The 16,259-nt window shown below is 45.9% G+C and overlaps 1 protein-coding gene across 3 annotated transcripts in view; it reads left to right on the top strand.

Annotated features, from left to right (window-relative positions):
• The window catches only part of KALRN (kalirin RhoGEF kinase), a 1,228,991-nt gene that overhangs the window by 34,135 nt on the left and 1,178,597 nt on the right, over positions 1-16,259 (top strand). The gene's annotated exons all lie outside the window — the stretch shown is intronic.

Here is a 16,259-nt window from a genome sequence, read left to right on the forward strand (position 1 = left end):
TGGGCTTGAGAACATTTTATTTGAAAAACATGTCCTCAGATGCTGGTCGCGTAGCTTTGTAGACAGAGTACTGTAGGAGAGTATCTACTGTTGTCACAGGTGTACTTGCTTGAACAGTTGAGCCACTCGAGCTCCTCACCAGATTACCGATGCAAAGGATAAAAATAAATAAATAATAACCGCAGGGACATCTGTTCCCCAAGCAAAAGCTTGTCATATATTCTTTAGAAATACAACAGCTGGCAGACCGGATTTCCGGAGGAAACCCACGCAAGCACAGGGAGAACACACAAACTCTGCACAGATAGGGCCAGAGTGTCTGTGCTGCAAACAGTGTATAATCTCCTTCTTTCATTGGAGGTCTAAGGGCAACGACTATAACACACGTGTGCCATGGAGATCCCCTCTGTATATTTTTAGGACCGTTGACTTGGAGAGCCCCCCTGTCTTTCTGAAGGTTCTCCAGCACAACAGAAAGATGGGACATAAATTTTACTTACATCAGGTACTGCTTTTAAATCACATGAAGAATAAACAAACTTCACACAATTAACTTTGGTGAATTGAAGCAACTTGCTGTGTAGCAGCAATGCCAACCACACCATCCATGTTAACGTGGAGATGCCCGGTACTGAACCCGGGATGATAACCTGTGCCATACAAGACGGTGGATCTGACGTTCCTGACTTGATATACAGGAGTGTCACACACTAGGGAGTTAGACTGCCCTTGTAAATTCAGACTATTTGCATGTAATAACTTTTGGGACACCTTTAGTGTTCTATTTAGTCATGATATATATAGACCCCACACAGACAACTGTAAAGTGTAGTGAACAAGGTCAAAAGAAGAAAACTGACATACAAAGAGGCAGGAGAGAGTCCAAATAGTGCTCCTAACAGTGCTATAAAACACTGGGCATATAAGTTAAACAATGTTTGCCTTAATTGCTCTCCTGACCAGCCTAAACTCTTACTTACAGTCTCAGGTAGGCAGTCAGTTTCCTGTAGTAGTATTGCAGTAAGTAAAGCCTCTTTCCAGTGAAAATAAAAGTCTGGCGTAAGACCTGATTGGGATCTGAACCCGGGGTCTTGCTTGTTAATTATTCAATATGTATGTCCCAGCCTGGATTCGTATCAGGGACCTCCTGGTGACTGAACATGTGCTTGTCCAGCTGAGCCACAGACCATGTGTCTTAATGACCGCCACACCCCCGAGGGAAGCGCTGATGGCCGAGAGGAGGAAGCAGGACACCGGAGCTTGGCTCCGCCCCCTCGCTATGGCGCCCAAGCTTCTGCTGCTAGTGTTTGTAACATGGGCACATGCAGTCTTGGCTGCTCCGCTAATCGGAGCAGTCTATAGTGGAGAGGATATAGCTGGTACTTATACCAGTAACAGAGAGAGAGAGAGCAGCGTCAGCCTACTGCTGGCTGTCTCTTCTCAGCATACTTACTGCACTACATGCCGCTTTCTATGTTAACCTGGCTACCCCGCTAGATGGGGAGTCAGGTCATACTGACAGTGGATGCTTGGGACTGCTAGTGGAGGTCCGCTATTCGCGCTGCACGCAGCGGCATGTGGGACCTCCTTTATAGAGAGTGCTTGCTGCTCCTACTCTTGCCACTTGTAACCTGGCTACCCCGCTAGACGGGGAGCCAGGGTATACTCACATGGCTGCTGTAGCTGCCGATGCGCGGCTGACTAATAGAGGTCTGCTATGCGCACTGCAAGTAGCGGCATGTTGGACCTCCTATGGTGACCGATGTCACTAGTAGTCGGGGACCCCAGGCGAACTGCATGCAGTTGCGAGTGGGTCCCCCCGGCAGCTTCCAACGGTGCAGACAGGCAGTGCAGCTGCCTGTCTGTTCCTTTCAATGTAAAATCTTCAGCGCAGCAGCGCTTCTGTAAAATAAACCCCTTGAGGAGAGTGTGAATAAACACATCAGCTCCCATCGAGGCACAAGCTAAGACTGAGGCTTGTAGGGGGGTATAGAGGGGGAGGAGCTGGTCACACTTTTTAATTCTTAAAGTGCCAGCTCCCATTCAGCACCGTCTATACCCCACGGTCTATGTACTCCAGTGTCCCTGAGTGGATGAAGGAATAATATTGATCAAGTTGTATTTTCAATACAGAAAACCCCTGGATGAGAGTTTAAATGTTTTTTAAGTCTGAAAAACATGCAAGTTTGCATGTTCTGTGACTTTATTACATTGGCTGAGTTTAAAAAGTGACAGTTTTCCGAACCGAACCTTGCAAAGACAGCCAAGTCCCGGGGGACCCGAGACACTGCTATCTGCTGGCCGCCAGACACACAGCTGCCTGCGGCACAACTCCTGTTGTTACAAATAAGTAATATGTGTCTATTCCAGTATTATGTTAACCTTCAGACTGTCAACAGCATAGTTTTGACATGGTCTGGATGTCGTCAAATTCAGAATCTCGACATCCACCATGGCATATTGGCCTAGGGTTAGGTTTAGAGTTAGACTAATGCTGGGTACACACTGGCCGATATATTATGGGCAAATTGGTGGGTGTGTACCAGTGATATGTCATTCACAGACCTATCACGTCGGCTGTACAGAACAGCCAATGGCCAATATATCTGTAGATATATCGGCACATCGTGCTGTGTGTAAAAGCGGTCAGATGACCGCCCGTACACTTGCTGCAGAGGCCGCTGGTCACTGTTATCACAACTGGGCGGGCACATGTAAAAGCCTGTCCAGTTGTGACATCGGGCACGGCACATCGGGCCGATGATTGGTAAGTGTGTATGCACTTACAGTACCAATCGTCTGATAGGACCGAAGATCGGCAGAATGGCAGATTTGTTGTCCTATTGTGTACTCTGCACTACAATTAGTTTTTTTTTTTTTTTTTTACATGCCATGGTCTACATCCTGCATGTTGACATTGTGCTGTCGACATTCAGAATGTTGCTTTATAATATACCAAACCCATTTATTCCGTACAACTTGTCTCTTCCATTTCAGTTTCCCTAGCGAAACAATCTTTTCTTGGTATTAAACATTTTATATTATGTTCTGATGTTTTAGCTCTTTTACACTTTAGCTGGGTACACACTGGAGCGATATTGGCCAGATATGTAGTTTCTGGCCGAAACAGAACGACCTATCGGCCAGATTCTTCCGTGTGTACCGCCAATCTGCGCGCTTCCACAGTCGTTAGCCATATCTTCCAGTCGGCCGTGCTGCGCAGATAACTGAACGATATCCTTACACGTTCTGATGTGTACCACGGATAAAATATGTTGGCCGCCATATCGTCTTGGTGCACATCGCTCTAGTGTGTACCCAGCTTTACACAATCATGCCGTCATATGTACCAATTCAGTAGGCCTCATATACTAGTATCACATGATGGATGAGATAAGATACAGCCTAGTAAATACTTGGTGATTGGAAATCAGTATCACATTCATGTACATCACAGGTAGGTATCAGGCATTGTCCCAGAGAGGACTCCCAGTGACTAATCTCTATGTTGCTAGTGTAACCTTTTGTATATAAAAGTAACCTGATTATAAATAGATGAAGTGATGCTCTGTGGACCAGAAAATGATTGGTAAGCTAAGTAACATTTATATGTGACATACACAATTATCTATTTTCAGCTTCTTGTTCTCTGCTCCTGAACTTCATTTTTACAACTTAAGGAGCATACACACTAAACGATATGCTCCCTGAGCGATATCGTCTAGTGTGTCCCTGGCAGGGTGTGCTCAATGTCGTTCATGACATTGAGCACACCCGCTGAACGATATAATTAACAATATCGTTCAGCGCCCGGCTCTCTCCCCCATTCCCCAACATGCAGCAACCTGACGATATCGTCAGATTGTCCTGCATGTTTAACCGATGAACGACAATGACGAACTACCTGCGGGAACGCACATCGTCGTTATCGCTCATCGCTTTGGTGTAAAAAATGGACGATATCGTGAATGACAACGATATCGTTATCGTTCAGTCGTCCACTTTAATCGTCCAGTGTGTACGCACCTTAAGATTTCCGTGACCCTTTGCTACTATGTGTATGTGGCTGTGTTTCTGATATAAAAAGTGTTTATATAATAACTGTTGCAGTATGCATTCTCTAGGCAGCAACAAAGGGGCAATATAATGCACTTTTATGTTTTTTTTTTTCTACTGTAATGAATATTTATCTTAATTACACATTGCTGGGTTTAAATATTCTTTTGAAGAAGTAAGTTCCATATTTCTTTTATGAAATGTGGAAGTCAGTTTTACGTGTCTTTGTAAACATTGATGTTTATACCTTGGCGATAGTTCCACGTCTTATATCTCAGACACTGAGGACCTCATTCAGAGTTGGTCGTAGGGGAAAGGGGCCGGATATGCAAATGAAGCGATCGCAAGTTGCGTCGCTAGGATGGGATCGTTAGCTGAACGAGCGAGGGTAAGAAGCGGCCGTAAGACTAAATACACTCCCCCTTCTCGATCGCAAGACACGTCATCCCCGGGGTTATAACGATTAATCGGGACCCATCAGAGCTGATCGCAGATCTTAAGGCTGACCATACCCTCTCTTAAGCACTACGATCTAGCCAGTGTAAAAACTACCCATGTCACATGTGCCATGACACTACTTAGTTAATTATACACTCCCATTAAACTCCGTTCGCATCGTCAGGCACGCCTGCGTTCGGATCTCCACTCCCCAGTTCACAAGCACCTTCCCCTGTTACCACCCACAAACGGCTCATTCTGTCACTCAAACTAACGACCTGGCCGTGTTCAAGGAGAGAGAAATTTCCGATCGCAACAGCTAGTTTGCGCACGCGCATTGCGAATCTTACGCATGCGCAGTTTAGCGAACATCGCTGGGTACGACTGAGCGTCCGCTTACAACCGACTCTGAATGAGGTCCTGAGTACCTATTATATACCTCACTGTCAGGTCCTTATTCTGGAATAATTAAATAAAAGAATTAAGCCCCTGAAATTGGCACAACTGAGAGTCCTCTATATCTGATAGAAACAAATTGAGGGTACTGTACTTTGTTGATTTATTATTTTGGGAAAAGCATCAATCTTTTACGGCACTGATAGGATTCTGATGATCAGCAGAAATAAAGCACTATATACATTTATGACTTTTGTAATCATAAAGGATACACCTGTAAAAGACATTAGGCCAAGTCTGCGCTTTATCATCTTATAGCCCATCTGTGGTTACTGGCCTCGAACTATGCCTGGGCCTCTGTGGTCTTTCGACATGTTCTTGACTAATATGGGGCTTTTGTTTCTTCCTTACTTGTTAAAGCAAGAAGCAATTAAAATAACAAACCACAAAACGGGAACAATGGGCAGAGACCTACAAATCATTCTTTTTATGTTTCTGTAGCTTTGTATCCAGAACTGCTGGCATACACCACAGGTACAGCCAAATATATAGAGCCTAAAATCCAGCTTTGGAAATTGCAGTCTCTAGACATCCACAACAATTGTCCCATGAACACTTAGGAAGGAACCAGTTTAGCAGATGACAGATGTTAGTGTGCTGAGAATCCTCTTTTGTCCAAGTTGTAAACTCTGGTCATAGTATCTTGTTACCTAATGATGAGACGTTCATGCAGATGACTCCGTGACTCAGCTTCTGTCACAGATGTCCTGCATGTATGACCGTGGAGCTGTGTCTTTTGCTGTGGTCATAAATAGCACCAGCGAGCGGTCTGTATCCCATCACAGACTTAGAACATAATATATAAGCTGCATCTTGTCGTTGGGTGATATTTATATAACATGGTGAGTAGAAAGCATAGGAACAGCTGCCTCCCATTGTCGGAAGGTTCAGCAGTTAAGACCCCTGAGACCATATGCTTTGTAGTTGACTATGGAGATGTCACAGATAAGCATGTGATGAAGCATGCAACGTACTTCTAAAAAACTAAAAAAAATAAAAAAAATGCCATTTGCAAAGTACATGGGGCATTGCAGTTACCTTACTATAATTGTGTCCTAGCAAGTATGGTGATACCATACTGTATATTGTATCAATTTAGATTTTTTTCAATCTGGGATCAAAAGCAACAGTGGTTTGGCTATTTTATGGAAAAAACACAGTGGAAGCTGCCATTTTACAATATGAAACAATTTTGATGACAATGCAGCCACTAGGAATTAGTGACTAACTTTGTTGTATGCCTCGCATGGCTTGATTCGAAGCCGCACATAATGCCGATGTTTACATAGTTGAGTTTTTTTTTTTTTGCTACTGCGCGTGTGTGAATATCACTGTACGGCACATGTTACACAGTGTGTACGCCAAAAGGCACTGTTGTGATAGAGACACACGGTATCCGAAATGTCTTCAAAAAGTGCTGGCCGGTGACTGGGAGGTGGTTAAACAGATTCACTGGGTGTCGAGGGCGTGTTGCTGAAGTGTTTGATTAAATAGACCTTCAATTGTTCACTTTGAAGGCCATTGGGCTGATGCAAATTTTGATGGTGCAACCAATGGTGGCGTCAAAAGACTCACTTTGCGGTATTACAGCAACTACAGACGCTCAAAATGGGCATCTCAGTCCCTGCACATTCATACACACATGTACACCAGGGAAGGACTTTGTAGCGCGATTTGCATAAAGTCACAGGTGGGTGACCACCAAAAGACACGTCTGTGTCCTTTGAAAAAGATCAACTGTGTGCAATGCTATAATCAGTGATACTGCAGCCTGACATGTTGTTATAAATAATGAGGTTTTATCATCCCCATAGTTAAAGCACATTGCCTTGTGCGGCTCAGGCTGCAATGGAGGCAGCTTAATTTCAGTAAGCTTTTAGGCTGAGGAGCCAAACAGAAAAACCAAAACCGAACACGATATAATGGAACCACTCAAACATGTAACAGTGCCGGCACTTTCCTACTACCAACTGTTTAATTATTTATTGCACCTCCTTAATTGTGGGATGGAGTGTTTAAGAACCGTATTACAACTTCTGGTTCCTGACAGTGCTGTGGGGGTATATATAGGGAGCATGTGTGCCACTCCATGTAGACTTGTCACTCATCCATCCTGTAATCACAGGCAGACTGTTTCTAGTGATGGGTGTGTCAGTTGCTACAGTGGTGATGGGATGTAAAGTAGGAGTAAGTGGCTTTTGTATTGAAGGATGGCAGATGGCTAATTGGATATGATAAAGAACTTAGACCATTGCTCTGTATAAAGAATCCTTCGGGGATCATGTAGACCCTAGGTCGTATATGGTGTCGCTGACTCGCATCATTTGTGTGTTGCACATTGGGGTCTTGGCATCTGTTACAAGTCTGTCAGTCACATTTCTCTGTGTCCCTTGGACCTTACGTGATTCCCAAAGATAAACAAACCAGCAGGAACGCATGCAGCCATAATGGACCCTGTTAGGTGATTCACCGGAGCAGCTCAGCTACGCTCACCTGATCCTCTGCTCCAATTAGGCTAGACTGTCTGCTATTTAAACCTGCACCTGGAGTCAGCACATTGCCTGAACAACTTAATTGCTTCCAGGATAGTTAAGTGTCAAGTCTCAGTACTCTTGTCTTCTGTTTTCCGTGTTCTCTGTGAACTACTATCTATTTCTCAGTGGACTACATTATTTGCCGGGTTGCTAGCTCTACAGCCTCTAGGTGCCTCTGCTTCATACGTTATTTCAAAAGGACTCTGTTACACAATGCCAGCGTTGCCCTCTGCGGCTTACTACCACCTACTTCTGTGTTTTACCGCCAAGCATCAGTCACTGTGGAAGTTCTCCTAGCATCTGTGTCATCCAGCTGCTGTACTATTAGGACATTGCCTACAAGCGTTATTCAGTACTCCGTTGTTCCACTCAGCTCTCTGCAGGTCTGTCTTAGGTTAGCGGTTACATTACTGTGCTGACTGAATATTGGTTTCCCTCTGCTGTGTTGATGTCTGGGGCTGGCGCTGAGGAAGGTGTGCAGATCTGTATTTCTTATCCTGTTACCTCAGTGCCTGTATTCCTATCCAGGTTCCACTTCCAGGTCTTGCGTCAGAGCAGTGACAGAGTACTTGCTTCTTCAAGCTTGGCTCTGCATACATAAGACTTCGATTCCTGGCCTGAGTTCTGAGATCCACTTTGTCGGAACTGGCCTGAGTGCCACCCAGAAGGCTGTGGGTTGTTCTCCTCGGTTCCAGGTCCGTATCCACACATAACTCCGGTCTGTGGTTCCTATTTTTGTAACTAGTGCACCTTACCATCTCATGACTCATGAGCAAGAGTTATATGCAACCTCCACGTCTCACCTGTACTTCAGTTTGACCCAAGGATCCCGAGCCAAATCTACAGAATTTTGAGCCCATGACATTGCGTTATTTTACATTTATATGCAAGAGTCACTGGTCAGTGGAATGTGGAGGTTATTAAACCTTCTAACGGCTGGTCACAAAGATTCCTTAGCCTAGCATATAAAAGCTGTCAATAGACAAACCAACTATCACCTAAGAGACTACTGGTTACACATGACCTACACTAAACTCCACCAACATTCTTGCGGTTGAATTCACCTCAGTCTTATAACAATTCTTCAGTTGTCCTATCTGGAATAAAGCAAATTTGGTCTGATTCTGCCTGGGCTGCTCCTAAACGTTGCAGAACTGTATAGTCGCTTAGAAGGGTGCTGTATGGTCACTGAAGGGAGCACTGTGTGATCACTAAAGGGAGCACTGTATCTCTGTTTAAGGCTTAGTACATATACCCCATAATAATTATAAAGTACCAACCTATCAGCTCCTAACTGTCATCTTACAGGCTGTGTTTGAAAAATGACAGTTTGGAGATGATTAGTTGTTACTTTCTCTTTCCAAGGCTTAGTACATCTATCCCTATATGTTCACTGAGTAATACTTTATGGGGGATGTAGTTACTATTCTGGCAGTGAGGGGAGGGTTAGGCTTAGGCTGCGAGGGAGGGGTAGGGCTAGGGTACTTACCTAGTTGGGTCGGGATCCTGACTGTTGGGATGCTGCTGTCGGTATTGTGACTGCCGGGATCCTGTACCCAAACCCTTTATGGTCATTAAGCGAAGCACTAGGGGCTCAATCCTATTGGCAGCGAGTTCTGTTATATACTTCAGGACTCTCGGATTCTTGTTCACAGCCCCATAGGGCAGCATACAAAAAGATGTGAGTCCGTGTTGAGATCGGGTCACAAAGGGGGCAAGTTGCTCTGCCATTTTTTTCATGGCACCTCTAGGCCAAACGTTTCTCAATAAGTAAATGGTATTTACCTGTTAATCTTAGGCTCTATTATGTGTTGGTGGACAGGGTTGTGCTCTGGTTGTCCACATATTGAATGATTGGCTGCCACGAACACTGGTTTTTAATATCACATTGACCATAAATATTTTTATTTGGTTCTGGAATACCAACCTGAGGCTCCCTTGTAAACCCCCCCAAAAATTTTCTCTACCATTTTCTTCTAAAATGTAGCATCTCCATATATTAGGGATAGATGTACTAAGACTTGGAGAGAGAGAAAGTACCAACCAATCAGCTCCTAACTAATTTTTCAAACACAGCCTGTAAGATGACAGTTTGGAGCTGATAGGTAGGGACTTTATCTCTTTGCACTTTATCTCTCTCCAAGGCTTAGTACAGCTCCTCCTCAGTATATTGAAACGTGTGGAGAAATCAGTGATTTTTTCCCCACATTTTCAATTCCCCCTACGCAGCACTGCAGTTCCCATCTGTCAATGGGAGTTTAGCAGAATCATTATTTATAAAGTTGAGCGATGACATAATGTCATCTCAGGGTGGCGTTATGTGTATATTTAGGAGGCAAAATACTAGAAAAGCAAGAAGAGACTGTTCTCTTCCTGCTGTCCCAGTGCAGTGCTCCATTGACTCCTCCACACAGTCATTCTGGCATGATCACCCCTGTAACATCTTTGGGCAGCTGGTACCTTGCTCTCAGTCAGATGTTTTACAGTAGTAGACTGCACCCTATTCCCCTCCAGCCCCCCCACCCCCGGCACAAGGCAGCAGCTCAGCACATGGCCGGCTTCTGATCCAGTATTCCTACCCTGCTGCAGCCCCCCTCCCAGTGCGCACTAAAGATTAACAGGAACGTTGCCAGGATAGACCTTTAGCGCAAGGTATGTCACGTAATCAACTTTTAATTAAATAGAGTGAAAATAGTTTATGCCACGAAAGCATGCGGTATATTTCAAACTATTTTCAAATATTTTAGAACCCAAAGGGTGGGATGTTCTAAAGGGGAAAATGTTGTAAAACCGGGTTTAACCGTATTCCCCATATGTACAAAGCACCTGAGCTTCATCCCTATGGGTAATTCATCTTCAGGTGGCATTACCCAATGGCAGCCTATGGGCTTCTTATTGGTACGCCTTCCCTGAGAGGGATCCAATCGGATCCCTCCCATCACCCCTGCGTATTTCTGCTCATGCACAGAAGGACACCAGAGGGACTTTTGGGTGTTAAACCCAGAAGTCCCTCTAGCTGGGGATCACAAAGAACAGCTCTTATCGGGAGAGCTATCCTTTGTGATATTCTAGGTACATACCGAGGTAATCAACCGCGGTATGCACCCAAGGAGAGGCGGAATGTACCACATCGCAGATGCGATGCTTAGTACATCCCGTCCAAAGTCCTGCCTGCTTATTGCAGGTATAGCCCCTGGCCTTCTTGCCTGGCTGCCTCACCTGGGTTGTATCTCAGGGCAGCTGATAGGTGTTGTCACACCACTTTTCTTCTTCATCCATAGGGGACACTGAAGGCTTCAAGACAGTGGGGTATAGATGATGTTAAGTGGAGCACAGTCTTAGATCGTGCCCGAGCGGAGCTGCACGCTGCAACAGTAGCGGCTGTGTGGGCTCTCCCTCTCACTGCGCGCTTATGCATTTGCAGTGAGCACCATAGCACGGGGGAGGGGGCAGAACTTAGCTCGGGAGTCCTGCTCCTTCCCCCCAGTGCTTCTCAGAAGTGTGCTGGTGGCCATTAAAGGGGGAACAGCGTCTGCTGCACAACTAAATCGCTGCTGCATGAAACTGATAGCCTACCTGGACTGTGAGTAATAGTGGGGTTTAGGCTGGTCAGGAGAGCAAGGTTAGTAACTACTTATCTATCAGTGGTTATTCCTTCTATGCCTAGTGTTTTCTTGCACTGCTAAGAGCGCTGTTTGGGCAAGTGTGGCTCTCTTCTGACTCTGTTTCCTCTTTTCACCTTTTTCACTACACTTTTTTATGTTTGTGTGATGTCTGTATGTAGCATGACTGGCAGACCTAAAGCATCTCAAAAGTTATTTACCTGCAAAAAGTGTGCAGATAAGTTTACACAAGGGCAGTCCTCTAACTCCCGATTGTGTGACAATTGCATTACTGTACAATAATCTGCAGGGATGTCAGAACCACCGCCTTGGACGGTGCAGGTTACATCTGTTATGTCCTCTCTCTCTCTGCTGAGCTGGAGGCTTCTCGAAAAGAAAGAGAGGTTTCCAGATCAGCGGCTCTAGAAGAACCAGCTTGGACGAGGTCCTTAGCAATATCCATGGAGGGGATTTCAAAGGCCATGACTTTCCCATACCACTACGGGATCCTCTCCTCAGGTCTCAAAAAAGAGACTGTTATCCTCAGCCCTCCAATCGGACGATTCGGAGGAGGAGGATATGCCAGATTTAGAAGAAGGCGAATATGCTGCAAATTCGCTTAATGAACTCCAGGAGGAGTTTGAGTTGGTATCCGAGGGGATACAGGCATTAATTTCTCAATGAGACAGGTATTGCAGATACAAGAGGAGTACACAGGTCCTGCTCGGCAGTCTTTCTTTCTAAAGAAACAAAGACGGGCTATTGCTTTTCCGGTCTCGGAATAGCTGGATTCTCTTCTAACGTCAGCTTGGGAACATCCGAATAACAAATTTCAGATGTCCCGGCGGTTATTGTCTTTTTATCCTTATCCGGCAGATAACAGAAAGTCTTGTGAGACTCCCCCCTACAGTAGATCCATAAGTATCGTCACTGTCTAAAAAGACTACGCTACTAGTTCCTGGAGCCACATCTTTGAAAGACCCATCTGACAGGAGATTGGAAAACACTCTCAAGTCCATTTACACAGCTGCAAGGGTGACTCTGCTGGACTAATAAAGCTATTGAGTTTTGGGCAAAACAATTGGCTGACTGGATGAGAAATCAGCTGCTGGTGGAAGAACTTATTCTGTTAGCAGAGCATTAGGTGAAGCTGCGGCTTATCTTGGAGAAGCGCCAAAAGACGTTTGCAATATCCCCTCCAGAACTTCAGCTCTGGCAATTTCAGCACGTAGTGCGCTGTGGCTTAAACATTGGCAGGCGGACGCAGAAGTGTATTATTTGGAGCGGAACTAGATAAGTGGATTTCTCAGGCTACAGGAGGTAAATCCACTTATCTTCCTTCTGCGGATCCTCCCCCTAGGAGATCTTACTCTGGACCCTCGTTTCTGTCCTTTCATGCCCCATGTCGTTCACGTGGTCGCTTCAGAGGAGAACAATCGACTTCCTGTGTTTCCAGAGGTCGGGGCAGAGCCGCAACAACCTCTACTTAACAGGTGGTTTAGTCCACTACCAAGCCTAGTACATGACGGGATTCCCTCTCACCTGGGGGACCCCAGAGTGGGAGCGCGTCTCCAGGACTTCAGAGAAGTATGGACGGAATCTTGTACGGACGCCTGGGTCCGAAATCTCATCACTCGGGGATACAAGCTTGACTTTCAATTTGAACCTCCTCCTTGGTTTTTTACCACAGGTTTGCTAGTTTCCAATGACAGGAGTGTAATTTTACAGCAAGCTATAGACAAGCTTCTGTCCTCCAGAGTAGTGGTCCATGTTCCAGGACATCAGACTGGACAAGGTTTTTACTCCAGTCTTTTTGTAGTTCCGAAGCCAAACGGTTCAGCCAGACCTATTCTGAACTTGAAGGGTCTCAATCCCTACCTAAGGGTTTTCAAGTTCAAGATGGAGTCCCTTCAGTTGGTGATTTCCGGGCCTAGAGGAGGCAAATTTATGGTATCTCTCTAAATAACAAGGACGCCTACCTTCATATCCCTATCTGGCCGCCTCACCAGGCGATTCTGAGGTTCGGAATTCACATTTCCTTACCCTTCGGCTTATCAGCCCCCAGGCTGTTCACGAAGGTCATAGCTGTGATGAGTATTCCTTACCTGGATGATCTGCTGCTGAAGGCTCATTCCAGGGACCAGTTACTGCAGAACATTACGCTCATTCCAGGGACCATTTACTGCAGAACATTACAGCGACTCACAGCCTTCTCATCCGTCATGGGTGGATCCTGAATTTTCTCATCTGCAAACTACGCAAAGGCTACAGTTTCTGGGAATGATCATGTACACCATATGTCAGCGAGTGTTCCTCTCTCAGGAAAAAGCAACTTTCATTTAGGAGATGGTGAGGACGGTCCTTGGGCATCGTCTGGTATCTGTGCATGTTTGCATTCGCCTCCTGGGAAAGATGGTTGCGGCATTCGAGGCCATTCCTTATGGACGCTTTCACTCCAAGACGTTTCAGCTAGATCTCCTCCCTCAGTGGACAGTATTTCATCTTTTCCTTCACCAACGAGTAAGATTAAGTCCCAGAACTCTGATATCTCTTCTCTGGTGGTTGAACTCTGTACACCTATTGGAGGGAAAGCAATTTGGAGGGTGGGGTTGGACTCTTCTCACCAGAGACGCGAGTCTGAGGGATGGGGGGCTGTGATCCAGGAACATCACTTCCAAGGCCGCTGGACAGTACAGGAAGCGAGTCTGCTGATTAAATATATTGGAATTGCGGACAGTGTTCTACGTGATTCAGACAGCGGATCAGCTGTTGCAGGGCCCGAGCAGTTAGGGTCCAGTCGGACAACGCCACGACAGTGACATACTTAAACAGACAAGGCAGCACCAGAAGTCGAGTGGCTATGAAAGAAGTAAGCCGGATTCTAATCTGGGCGGAAAAGTTCACGATGGCAATCTTGATAATCTTCATTCCAGGCGTAGAAAATTGGGAAGCAGACTACTTCAGCTGGCAGGACATGCATCCAGGGGAATGGGCACTACATCCGCAGGTTTTTCAAGAGCTGGTCCAATGGTAGGGTCTTCCACAGGTCGACCTCATGGCATCCAGATAAAATCCTCATCTGCCTCTCTACTGCTCTCGGATGAGAGACCCAGTGGCAGTGGACGCGCTTTCAACTCCGTGGCAGTTCCAATTTGTCTGTCCGTTCCCTCTTCTCCCTTGGATTCTACAACGCATCAAAAGGGAGAAGGCCAAGGTTCTATTGATAGTTCCAGATTGGCCTCGCAGACCTTGGTATGATTTTACAAGGTCCTTTTAGTCCAAGGCTCGACAAATCCCGGGGGCCAGGTTGCCATGGCGACTATACTTTGTTGCCTGGTGACCAGATTTTTCAGGGAGGGAGGATTGGAGGAAGCAGTGCCTCAGCGGAGATTCATGGGCTGCCATTTCACAGAAGTGCATGCGCTGACTGTATCTCCTGCACTGACTCCTCTGTCTGTGGTGACACTGCTCTCTTCCGTTCCGGCTGCATAGACCTCCGGTAAGAGGCCGGGGTTGTGGCTGTGGAGGGTAGCGATGTGGCCACATAGACAGTGGGGGTGATTTGCCCAAGGGGCCTCAACCCACCACTATTAAAGTGTGTAGCTCGTGTGCAAGTTACTGCGCTGACATCACACGTTCAGTGTCTCGTCTGCCAATTAGGCACAAGAGGGGTGAACACACTGACCAATCAACGCTGTCTGCCCGGCAGTCAACTTGGAATGTTCCGCTCAGCATGGAAGCGACACTGGCAGCAGCAGGGTTGGCAGAGAGGGCTCCAGGTGAGTGTGGTTCAGTGATGTGATGTGAACTAATAGCTGGTGAGAGAGAGGAGGGGTGACAGGGGTGGTTATCCCGTGCAGCAGCTGCACAAGTGCAGGCACAGTTATTAAGCCCCGCCCATCTTGCGGCAAAATGTTGCGATTCACGGTTCACTTGGCTGGATGAGGAGCAGGTATGATGCAATTCCATTACAATTGTAATTTGGCTCCGCCTTTTCCAAATGACCGCAAATCGCGGCAAAAGTGGCGAGGGGGCGGAGCTTAATAACATGGTGCCTTCCTGCCAGGTCCCTATCCATCCACAACATGCAGTGCAGATGGTGCAAGGTAAGTATGTATGTATGTATGTATGTATGTATTTTTATGTATGTTTGTGTGTAATGTATGTGTGACACATGCATGTGTGGTGTGTATATATGTGTTTTTCTGTGTGAATGTATTGTGATAGAAGCACTGGAGAAGTGTGGAATGGCTTCTATGTATGTCCTAGGTACCTGTCATATGTGTTCTGAAAACCCCAGGAGAAGTCTATTTGGGAAAAACAGACTAGAAATGTCGGCTTTAGAGAAACGCCGGGTTGGGTCTTGGGGGTGTGGATGTGAGGAGAGGGAGGGCTCCATCCACAGGCCACTCCAGGTTTTGGGCCTTTCAGCCTGGTAACAGGCTCATTAGGGCTTGCAGCTGGAAATGACTAATATAAGCTTCGTTTGTTTGTGGCTGAGTGTCTCACATGTGGGAGAGCAGGCAGACTGGCCTGTTCAGAGACACTGGGTTACTTTTCCTTGTAAGTACTGTGCACGTGTTTTGTTGATGGTGAGGGCAATAGGCCCTACCATTATTATAGATAGGGATTCTGCTGTGTAGCTTGTGCCCAGCCGGGCTAGGACTTATGTTTGTTTTGTTTATGTGTATATTCATTTGACACAATAAAGACTGGCGCCGGCCAGTTTGTACGAGAACCCCAGACTTGTATCCTGTTTCTACGGCTGCTGTGTGTGTAAAGAGGGAGTCCATCTACCCCAGGAGAGGGACCCCTACCCTGACTGTGTCACAGTATATGTGTGTGTGTGTGTGTGTAAGTATATATTTATACAGTATGTGTGTGGTGTATGTGCATGTGTATATATATAATTGTATATATTTATATGTACACCATATATAAATATATACAATTATATTGATAGGGGCCCCCTCAAACCTTAAACCAGCCCTGCCTATATCCTCCTATTACTCATCCCTATATCCCATTTTGTGGACTAAAGTGTGTGTGGCAGCTGCTGCTGCATAACACACAGAACTGTGCTCCTCTCTCTACTCCTGTAACTATATAATGACTTAGGGGTCTATGTATTAATAATCGCGGTACTGCCGTGATTATTAACTGTTTTTTTTTT

This window comes from Taudactylus pleione, unplaced genomic scaffold (genome assembly GCF_031769625.1).
Source record: "Taudactylus pleione unplaced genomic scaffold, aTauple2 ptg000977l, whole genome shotgun sequence".
Classification (NCBI taxonomy): Eukaryota; Metazoa; Chordata; class Amphibia; order Anura; family Myobatrachidae; genus Taudactylus; species Taudactylus pleione.